A 10,685-nucleotide genomic window follows, 5' to 3' on the forward strand; every position below is an offset into this window, starting at 1 on the left:
GTATTGAATTCACAGCCTGGGCATTCCAGCTTATCTTTAACACAAGTAAGTTTTATCTCTTAAGGATTGGAGAGATGATTTTGAAGAATTAAGTCCCAGAATTACCAAGATAAATTTCAGAGTTTTTAATACTTAAAGGCTTCAGTACTTTGCATAGTGCCTTCCAACTTTCTCTTGTAAGCATGGACCCTAGTCTAGACACAGAATATCATCATTTGACATCAAATTTATATTGCTCCATTTGGTATTTTTCATGCACTCAAATTATGATGTTGTTATAGGCAACAGTTTCAAGATAACCTTCAAATACTAGCTCCTTCAAATAACAGTGTCAGCACTGTGTGGTATTGATGTCATTTTGCTCAAGTGCAGAATTTGGGAATGGGCCAAGAATTCAGTACTAGTCCATAAGGCTTCGGAAGCCAATGACTGTGAAATTTTTTGGATCTAGGAGAGGAATTATATTACAATTTCAGAAGACTATATGTTCTCACTTTAAACCATTTGAAGCTTTTTATACCCCCCTGGAATGGTTAGAAACATTTGGGTTTATGTGGGGGGGGGGTGAGTGTCAATGAGGATTTGAGCAAAAAGAACAAACATATGGACATTCGCTTGTTTTATATAATTTAAACAGACTGAAGGATTCAGTTTTTCTTCATGCACTGTTGAATTATCTCAGCACATTTTTATTTCATTTGATTATTATTTTTTAATTAAGCACTCACATACACAGAGCCCTAGGAAAAAAGCAACCTAAGTTCCTTAACGCTACATGTGCAGTGGTGCAGATTATTCCACTATTTGAAAATAAAACAATAGGTTACAGCTAAGAGACAGCTGGAACAAACCCAGGCCAAGCATGATCGAAGACTATCCTATTTAGCAAAGCATGCTAATTTAGCCAAACTGAAGCACTGTGTTGCCAAGATTCAACAGACCTTTACTATGCACTATGGATGGAACTTTTTCTAAAGTGCCTCAAAATTGTCACCAGCATGAGGTTTCTGGCTTATAAAGCAGCCTTTCCAAAGTCTGTCAAGAAAAAAAAAACAATTAAGTGTCTTTTATTTATTTTATTTGTTAGATTTATATCTCAAGTTGGTTTCAGGAGTTCTTGGCACCATATACAGAGCTCTCTCCTCCCATTTTTCTCCACACAAACCTGGGAAGTAAGTTGGGCTGAGACAGTGCCACTGGCCAGCAGTAATCCAGTTATTTTATTGGCTCGTCCAGTGAAATTCTAAGGATAGATCAAAGCCAAAGTTTCCCTGGTGCTAACCCAACATCTTAACCATTATTAAGCAATCACCCTAGTCCTCTGAATTCTACTAAAAAAATCTCCTATATGTATCTAGTAAGCCTGGTTCTCACAAAGAACAGAGCAGTGGATCTGCATTTATTCTATCATATTACATATCTGAACAAATATATCAGTCCTGACTGGGGTAGGAGAATTTATCAGAGAAAATCCCAGGTTATATTCTATAGACAAATTAATGTGTTAGCTTTAGTGCAGGACTCATATGAATCACTGCTCGCAATACAAAATGGTGTACTTGAAATACAAATCAATTTCCTCTTTTGCGAACATGCTAAAACTGCCTGTAAAATGCCTATATTTGCCTTTCAGCAGATAATACTCTAACCTAATATTTATAAGCTCTCTTTGGGGCTTGGGAACAGTGCAGCTCAATAAGAAGACAGTTTTAATACCTTCTCACTTTAAAAAAAAATCATCCCATGCCAATTATTCACTCTTCCCACCTGAATCACTATTCAACAATATAAAGATTGCCTTCATCTCAACATAAATGAGAGCAACACATTAAGGATTAAGGCGTTTAATGTGAGCAAAGGAAAGTAGTAAAGTGAGCTTCAGCTGTCATTTGTGATTACTTAGACTTACTTTCAGCACATTCAACATACATACTCCCTCTTCCATCCCTGCATACAAGATAGACATGCAAAACAACTTTGAAAGGGTGCAAAGAGTTAAGTAGTGCATATCAAATCCTAGAACTACCAGTTTCTTTGATTTGCTTTAATTTTCATCCCTTACTAAAATTTCACTGCAAGTACCATGAGTTAGCAAATCCAACTTCTGAATGCAAGTACTGTGGAGTACAATGTTTGACTGAAGCCAAGTAAGTGGGAGCAACTATCAAACTAGGCTACTTCTAGCATTCATGTCACATGGCTGCACTGTTCTAGCAAGACTGGATCAATGGGCGAGAGCCACCTGGTTTTTTTCTGTGCCCTGCCAAAGTACCAGAAGGAGGAGGGGGAGAAACACACGGTGTTTGCTCCTAAGAGCCAGGAAGGAAAACAAGAACATGGAGCAGAGAGTGGGCCAGACAGAAGGGCCCCTGCTGTGCCACCTCCTTCCCTGCCCTGCTGTGCATACAGACCTGCCAATTCTCTGACTTTCAACACAAAATACAAGTTTTAGAGTATCTCCCTCCCGCTCCCAAACTTCATTGGTTTGCCTTTATTCTAATAGGTTTTTATCTACATGAAACCATAATCAGTTCTTGGACATTAAGTTTTTCAATTTTTTTTCATGTTAAAACAAAACAAGCATTCTGCAATTAAAACTCCTACATTATCTTCTCAGGGCCCTGAACTTCCTTGCAAGTTTAAAAAGTATAATAATGTTGTTAGGACAGATAGATGATACAGTTAAGAAACGTTCGCATCTCACTTAATGATAAATGGAATAACTTAGGAAGATGGATGTATGACTAAATGATACATCACTAATAAATGAGTGTGGAGAAAGAAATTCTGACAATGGGATGAATCTACTTTTCCGACACACTGTTTACTATCACTAGATTTTGGAAGGAGAGTTTGTACTGGAACCTGCATGTAATTATGAAGACAATCTTGTAACAAGATCTTTTTAATGAATGCACAAAACAAAGCAAATTCAATTGCTAGAATGCATCATCTAATCAAACATACTATCAGGCCTGATTGTTTTTACTACTTTAACTCATTTATTTTTTATAACAGCATTATACTCATTTATTTTATAATAAAAGATTGATACCACAATCCTATTCATTGATCTCAGTAGGGCTCTTTCCAGATAAGTTGCATGATGATCACATGCAGCTTCAATTTGCTGTTATGTCACTAAACTGGATGTTTGTCAGTAGATATGTACAAAATTATCCAAATATAACATTCAATTCACTTTTACTCAAATGACTATTTCATTCAGCTTCTCTAGACAATTCCATGCATTATTCTTGACTCAATAGGTCTGATAAAACTTCAGTTGCTTATCTGGATCTGGAAAAGCAGGCGTAATCAGAATTAGCCAAGCATTTATACAAATTGTAGACGTTTTGTGGGTCACAATTGTGTGAGTTTTTTTCAATGACCAAATAAGGGAAAAACTAATCCATCCATAGCCTTAAGAAGAGATTTAAAAAGAAGAAAAGCAGTCATTGGTATAGCTAGAATCCATAGCAGGGCCAGCTGGGAAGAAATGATACAAATTACATGCCATGGAAAGGAAAGCTATGGGGATGGAAGTGAGAGGGTAAAGTATTTTAAGCACTTAATTCTGCCAAATCAGTAATGGAATGATATGTTCGCCAATGTGCTAATAAGCTTTGTGAAAGCTTTCCTTGTTTGTAATAGTAAAGACAATGTCCAAAATATTTTAGTATTTGTACACAATTGGCATTTTAGGAGAATTAAAAATGTAGCATTTCTACTGCTACATGGCTTCTGTTATGTTAGTCCAGAAATGTCAGCGTTCCAACAAATCAGAGAAAAGACTTGTACCAATGTGTGTCCTTCTAGAAAGTGAAGGAAATGGGAGTAGGAAACTTAGTCATGAGAGCAATCCAGGTTACCTTACTAAGAATATGACTGTATCTCTAGAAGGCTGAAATATATCCATTGCTGTTGAGGCTTAGTCAGGGTCCAAAGGTCTTTCTACCTAGGATTCAGGGGACAAGCATGTTTTTCACTGTATAAACCACAGTTCTTGTGAACATGATTTAATCTAGGCAATCTGAAACAAAACTATCCCACTTACCTCCTTTCCCCCCTGATCACAGTTCTTCCCTTTGTGTTTTATAAAGAACTGTGATCAATTTCTTCAGCTGGAAAAAAGAAAGTGGGATAATTTTCTTTGAGATTGTCCAGATTAAATCATGTTCATAAGAACTTTGTGGTTTATAGAATGAAAAACATGTTTGTCCCTTGATCCCTAGGTAGAAAGAATTTGGACCCAATTCTGACTAAGCCTCAACAGCAGTGGATATACTTCAACCTTCTAGAGATACAGTCATATTGTTAGTAACCTGGATTGCTCTCATGACTAAATTTCCTTTGGACCCTAAATCCACAATCTCAGAAAACTAGAATACCACATGCAATCAATAAAGCAAGGATTGTACATAGAAAAATATCGGACCTCTGAAAAGTATAAGCATGCATATGTACTCAGTACTTGGTTTGGGCCCCTTTTGCATCAATTACTGCCTCAATGCGGCGTGGCATGGAAGCTATCAGCCTGTGGCACTGCTGAAGTGTTATGGAAGACCAGGATGCTTCAATAACGGCCTTCAGCTCTTCTGCATTGTTCGGCCTCACGTCTCTCATCTTTCTCTTGGCAATGCCCCATAGATTCTGTTCAGGTCAGTCGAGTTTGCTGGCCAATCAAGCACAGTAATCCCACGGTCATTTAATTAGGTTTTGGTGCTTTTGGCAGTGTGAGCAGGTGCCAAGTCCTACTGGAAAATGAAGTCAGCATCCCCATAAAGGTCGTCTGCGGAAGGAAGCATGAAGTGCTCCAAAATCTCCTGGTAGATGGCTGCGTTGACCCTGGACCTAATGAAGCACAGTGGACCAACACCAGCAGATGACATGGCTCCCCAAATCAACACAGACTGCGGAAACTTCACACTGGATTTCAAGCATCTTGCAGTGTGTGCCTCTCCATTCTTCCTCCATACTCTGGGTCCTTGGTTTCCAAATGAGATGCAAAAGTTGCTCTCATCAGAAAATAGAACTTTAGATCACCGAGCAACAGACCAGGTCTGTTTTTTAAGATGCTTCTAACGTTGCTTGTTGTTCAGGAGCGGCTTGACAAGAGGAATATGACATTTGAAGCCCATGTCCAGGATCCGTCTGTGTGTGGTGGCTCTTGATGCATTGACTCCAGCCTCAATCCACTCCTTGTGAAAGTCCCCAACACTTTTGAATGGCCTTTCCCTGACAATCCTCTCCAGGCTACAGTCATTCCTACTGCTTGTGCACCTTTTTCTTCCACATTTTCCCTTTCCACACAACTTTCTATTAATGTGCTTTGATACAGCTCTTTGGGAACATCCAACTTCTTTTGCAATTACCTTTTGAGGCTTTCCCTCCTTATGGAGGGTGTCAATGATGGTTTTCTGTACAACTGTCAGGTCAGCAGTCTTTCCCATGATTGTAATTCCTACTGAACCAGACTGAGAGACCATTTAAAGGCTCAGGAACCCTTTGCAGGTGTTATGGCTTAATTAGCTGATTAGAGTGGGACACTTTGAGCCTAGAATATTGCACCTTTTCATAATATTCTAATTTTCTGAGATTGTGGATTTGGGGTTTTCATGAGCTGTAAGCCATAATCATCACAATTATGACACATCATGGCTTGAACTATCTTGCTTTGCATGTAATGAGTCTGTCTCATATATTAGTTTCACCTTTTAAGCTGCATTACTGAAATAAATGAACTTTTACCCACAATATTCTAATTTTTTGAGTTTCACCAGTATAGTCCTTACTTTTTGTTTTTCTAGAAGGCTATTTTAATAAAGTTACTTTTTGTTTTTCTAGAAAGCTATTTTAAGGATGCAACCTGGTTGAAAGGATTCCCCTTTAAACAGACAAATGTATGTTATCTGACAATTTGTTATCAAATTTTGATCCTTTCTTCCTGCACCAACCATAGAGGATGACTGAATAAGATTTTTTTAATCAGATATGCATAATGGCTGCCCTCAGTGAAGTTTTTTTTAAAAAAAAAAACAATTACTAGGGATTTTCTAAAACTCAAAAATTAAGATTTTCAGAGCTCACCATGATAAAAGGAATTTAGGATCTCTCTTGATACAGCAGAAGTTGATAATGTTTTTATCATTCTTCTAGGTCCTACACACATGTTGATACTCAGTTGCGTTTCACCTCAGAGCATATACCCATTTTTAACCTCTACCAAAAAACAGACGCATAAAAATGGGAATAGATAAGAAAATTAGTATCTTCTAATAAGTCTTCTATAAGTCCAATAAGACTATAGCTCGGCCTTTAATACCATCTTACCAGGCATTCTCATTGAAAAGTTGACTGTCCTGAATTTCCCTCCCCTTGTGACTGGGTTAAAGGCCTCCTGATGGACCATCCACAAACAGTAAGGGTTGCTTCATATTTCCACCCTGAAACTCAGCACAGGCTCCCTTTAGGCTGTGTGCTCAGCCCCTACCTGTACTCGCTGAATACACATGACTGCATATCCTCGAATCCATCCAACATCATGATTAAGGTTGCAGATGACACAATGGTGCTGGGGCTTATAACTGGAGGGGACGAATCAGCATACAAGGAAGAAGTCCAGAAGGTATCCACATGGTGTTCAAAAAACAACCTACATCTAAATACTAGCAAGACAAAGGAGATGGTGCTACTTTTCCGAAAATACAGAGAGGAACCTGCCCGATTGTATATCAAGAGGGGACATGTGGAGAGGGTTTCTTCTTTCAAATTCTTGGGAGAGGTCATTAATCAGGATCTCACCTTGGAAAACAACATGTCCCAGGTGGTTAGTAAAGCTCAACAGAGATTTTATTTCCTTAGAGTCCTGCAGAAAAATCAGGTGGAACAATGGCTGATGACGTCTTTCTATTGGTGCACGATAGAACGTGTCCTCATATACCGTATAACACTATGGTACACTGATTTAACAGTTGCAGACAGAAAGGCACTACAGAGAGTGATCAATTTGGCACAAGAAACCATTGGTTGCCCTCTAACATCACCGGATGACATTGCCAGGTCTCGCTGTTTCAGCAGAGTAAGGAAGATACTTAGGGATAATTCACAATGTCTCCTTTCATTTTTACCATCGGGCAAAAGAAGCTGAAGTATAGTAAGCTGGACAAACAGGTGTAAAAACAGCTTCTACTCATGGGCTGTCAGACTCCTAAACCCAATCACAATCACTCCATATGGAAACATATGACTAGTTTTTCACTCCTTCCCCCCAATTATTTGTATAAGGATTATTCTCTATACTATTTATGTTGTCTTGTATTTTCTATTATGGATTGCACCAGTAGAGGATACACCAATTTTGTTGTATACCTGATATACAATGACAATAAAGGCTGTTGTTTTTGTTATTATTATACAATTGTATCACAGCGGCCAGTTGTTTCACCGGATTTGGCATTGATTACTAGTCGGGCCCTACCCAGGGGCCTAAGACGTCGTAACACACTTTTGTAATATTTCATTACTACTACTACTACTACTACTACTACTACTACCACCACCACCACCACCACCACCACCACCACCACCACCACCACCATTATTACTGTTATTATTATTATTGGGTTAATCTTTGGTGAGATGCATAGCCTTTGGGGCTGGTTGGTAGCTCAACAGCTCGAGTTCTAACCAACTGTTAAGGTAACGTCGGAGGATATAAGCTGTTCCAAGTAGGGTGGTTTTTTTGTAGAATCAGAATATTCAAGTCTGATAAATTTAAATTTTCCAAATAGCGAGGTAGCCCTTTAGGTATTGCTCCAAGGGCTCCAATTACAATCGGGACAATAGACAATTTCTTTTTCCACAGTCGCTCAACTTCAATTTGCAAGTCCCGGTACTTTGTGATTTTTTCTTTCTTTTTAAAAATATTATTATTATTGTACAATTGTATCACAGCGGCCAGTTGTTTCGCCGGATTTGGCATTGGTTACTAGTCGGGCCCCACCCAGGGGCCTAGGACGTCGTAACGTATTTTCGTAATATGCGTGCAGATCCAAGCAGTGCGGCTTTTTGCATTTGACTGATGGTGATTTTGTCAATTTTTAACTGTTTTAAATGTAATTCCAGTGCTTTTGGAATAGCACCCAGTGTGCCAATTACCACTGGAATTACCACTGCTGGTTTGTGCCATAGTCGTTGAATTTCGATTTTTAAGTCCTGGTATCTTGCGATTTTTTCATGTTCCTTCTCGGCGACCCTGCTATCACCTGGTATTGCGATGTCTATGATTGTGACCTTATTTTTCTCAACCAGTGTGATGTCTGGTGTATTATGCGCCAGTATTTTGTCAGTTTGTATACGGAAATCCCACAAGATCTTGACCATCTGATTTTCGGTGACTTTTTCAGGCTGATGTTCCCACCAGTTTGTTGCTGTTTTAATATTATAATTTTTGCACAAATTCCAATGGATCATTTGTGCTACTGAATTGTGCCGCAATTTATAATCAGTCTGCGCGATTTTTTTACAGCAGCTGAGTATGTGATCAACAGTTTCATCAGCTTCTTTGCAAAGTCTGCATTTGGCATCATCAGAGGATTTTTCGATTTTGGCCTTAATGGCATTTGTGCGGATAGCTTGTTCTTGCGCAGCCAGGATTAGTGACTCTGTTTCTTTCTTCAATGTACCTGTTTTTAACCATAACCAAGTTTGTTCACTGTCCACTTTATCTTTTATTTTTTCCAGAAATTGACCATGCAGTGCTTTGTTCTGCCAACTCTCCATTCTTGATTTTATCACATCTTTTCTGTATTCTTGTTTTGTCTGTTGGGCCTTCAGTAGATTTTTGTTCTTTACTTCGATTAATAGATGTTCTTGACTTTCTTTTAAATAATCAGCCAGTGCATGTTTTTCTTCTTCAACTGTTTGCTTCACTTGTAATAATCCTCTGCCACCTGATTTTCGGGGCAGATATAGTCTATCAGTATCACCACGTGGGTGTAAACTGTAGTGCATTGTCATTAGTTTCCTGGTTTTTCGGTCCAAAAGGTCCAAATCAGCTTGTGTCCAGTTAACTATGCCAGCTGTGTATCTTATAACTGGTATTGCCCAGGTATTTATGGCCTTGATTGTATTTCCACCATTCAATTTAGATTTCAAAATTTTCCTAACTCTGTTGGTGTACTCTCGCCTGACAATAGTTTTTACTTCTCCGTGCTTGATGTTATCCAACTGCAGAATGCCTAAGTATTTGTAGGCTTCATTTTCTTTGCATTTAATTAGTTGGCCATTGGGCATTTCAATTCCCTCAGATGCAGTGATTTTGCCCCTTTTTATGGATACAGTGGCGCATTTTTCCATGCCAAACTGCATTGAAATATCGGTGCTGAATATTATTATTATTATTATTATTATTATTATTATTATTATTATTATTATTATACAATTGTATCACAGCAGCCAGTTGTTTCACCGGATTTGGCATTGGTTACTAGTCGGGCCCCACCCAGGGGCCTAGGACGTCGTAACGTATTTTCTTAATATGCGTGCAGATCCAAGCAGTGCGGCTTTTTGCATTTGACTGATGGTGATTTTGTCAATTTTTAACTGTTTTAAATGTAATTCCAGTGCTTTTGGAATAGCACCCAGTGTGCCAATTACCACTGGAATTACCACTGCTGGTTTGTGCCATAGTCGTTGAATTTCGATTTTTAAGTCCTGGTATCTTGTGATTTTTTCATGTTCCTTCTCGGCGACCCTGCTATCACCTGGTATTGCGATGTCTATGATTGTGACCTTATTTTTCTCAACCAGTGTGATGTCTGGTGTATTATGCGCCAGTATTTTGTCGGTTTGTATACGGAAATCCCACAAGATCTTGACCATCTGATTTTCGGTGACTTTTTCAGGCTGATGTTCCCACCAGTTTGTTGCTGTTTTAATATTATAATTTTTGCACAAATTCCAATGGATCATTTGTGCTACTGAATTGTGCCGCAATTTATAATCAGTCTGCGCGATTTTTTTACAGTAGCTGAGTATGTGATCAACACTTTCATCAGCTTCTTTGCAAAGTCTGCATTTGGCATCATCAGAGGATTTTTCGATTTTGGCCTTAATGGCATTTGTGCGGATAGCTTGTTCTTGCGCAGCCAGGATTAGTGACTCTGTTTCTTTTTTTAATGAACCTGTTGTTAACCATAACCAAGTTTGTTCACTGTCCACTTTATCTTTTATTTTTTCCAGAAATTGGCCATGCAGTGCTTTGTTCTGCCAACTCTCCATTCTTGATTTTATCACATCTTTTCTGTATTCTTGTTTCGTCTGTTGGGCCTTCAGTAGATTTTTGTTCTTTACTTCGATTAATAGATGTTCTTGACTTTCTTTTAAATAATCAGCCAGTGCATGTTTTTCTTCTTCAACTGTTTGCTTCACTTGTAATAATCCTCTGCCACCTGATTTTCGGGGCAGGTACAGTCTATCAGTATCACCACGTGGATGTAAACTGTAGTGCATTGTCATTAGTTTCCTGGTTTTTCGGTCCAAAAGGTCCAAATCAGCTTGTGTCCAGTTAACTATACCAGCTGTGTATCTTATAACTGGTATTGCCCAGGTATTTATGGCCTTGATTATATTTCCACCATTCAATTTAGATTTCAAAATTTTCCTAACTCTGTTGGTGTACT

This window comes from Thamnophis elegans, chromosome 4, assembly GCF_009769535.1.
Source record: "Thamnophis elegans isolate rThaEle1 chromosome 4, rThaEle1.pri, whole genome shotgun sequence".
Classification (NCBI taxonomy): domain Eukaryota; kingdom Metazoa; phylum Chordata; class Lepidosauria; order Squamata; family Colubridae; genus Thamnophis; species Thamnophis elegans.